Source organism: Gossypium hirsutum, chromosome A05 (assembly GCF_007990345.1).
Source record: "Gossypium hirsutum isolate 1008001.06 chromosome A05, Gossypium_hirsutum_v2.1, whole genome shotgun sequence".
Classification (NCBI taxonomy): Eukaryota; Viridiplantae; Streptophyta; class Magnoliopsida; order Malvales; family Malvaceae; genus Gossypium; species Gossypium hirsutum.
The window spans coordinates 75,937,870-75,938,646 of record NC_053428.1 but is presented as its reverse complement, the minus strand read 5'-3'; the positions used below and the strand labels follow the sequence as shown (position 1 = coordinate 75,938,646).

Below are 777 nucleotides of genomic sequence, written 5' to 3'. Positions count from 1 at the left end.
ACTACTCGTTCTCCATTTTGTGGCCATAGGGTGGGTAGTATGAATTGCTTGATCCATCTCCACTAGCTTCGCACTCATTACTGGGTGAACTTGTGAAGAACCAAGAAAACCATCAATTTTTCTATTCAAAAGTTCTACTTAATTAGAGAACATGGTGACCGAGTCAACGTAAAAAACGCCGACTATTTTCGTTGGCTTTGTCCTCATGATTTGCCACTGATAATTATTTATTGACATCTCTTCTATAAATTCATAAGCATCCTCAGGTGTCTTATTATTGATAGTTCCGCCAGCGGCTGTGTCGATCATCTGTCATGTCAAAGGATTCAGGCCATTGTGAAATGTTTGAACCTATAGCCAGAGTGGTAACCCATGGTGAGGGCACCTTCTCAACAGATCCTTGTATCTCTCCCATGCATCGTAGAGTGTTTCTAAATCCATCTGCACAAAAGAGAAGATATCATTACGTAACTTGGCTATTTTGGCCGGTGAAAAATATTTTAATAAAAACTTTTCGGTCATTTGTTCCCAAGTAGTGATTGACCCTCGTGGTAACAATTCAACCATTGTTTAGCCTTATTCCTCAACGAAAATGGAAACAACCGAAGGCGAATGGCATCATCAGAAATGCCATTGTTTTTAAAAGTTTGCAAAACTCTAAGAAATTTGCCAAGTGAGCATTGGGATCCTCGTCCTGTAAACCATCAAACTGAACAAACTGTTGGATCATTTGAATGGTGTTAGGTTTCAGTTCAAAGTTATTTGCAGCAACAGCAG

The 777-nt window shown here is 39.5% G+C and overlaps 1 non-coding gene across 1 annotated transcript; it reads left to right on the top strand.

Moving 5' to 3' along the window:
- Positions 1–367: 367 nt before the first annotated feature.
- Positions 368–474, top strand: LOC121230074 (small nucleolar RNA R71). The gene has a single exon (XR_005928026.1). It is a non-coding gene; the product is annotated as a small nucleolar RNA R71 (small nucleolar RNA).
- The last annotated feature ends 303 nt before the right edge of the window (positions 475–777 follow it).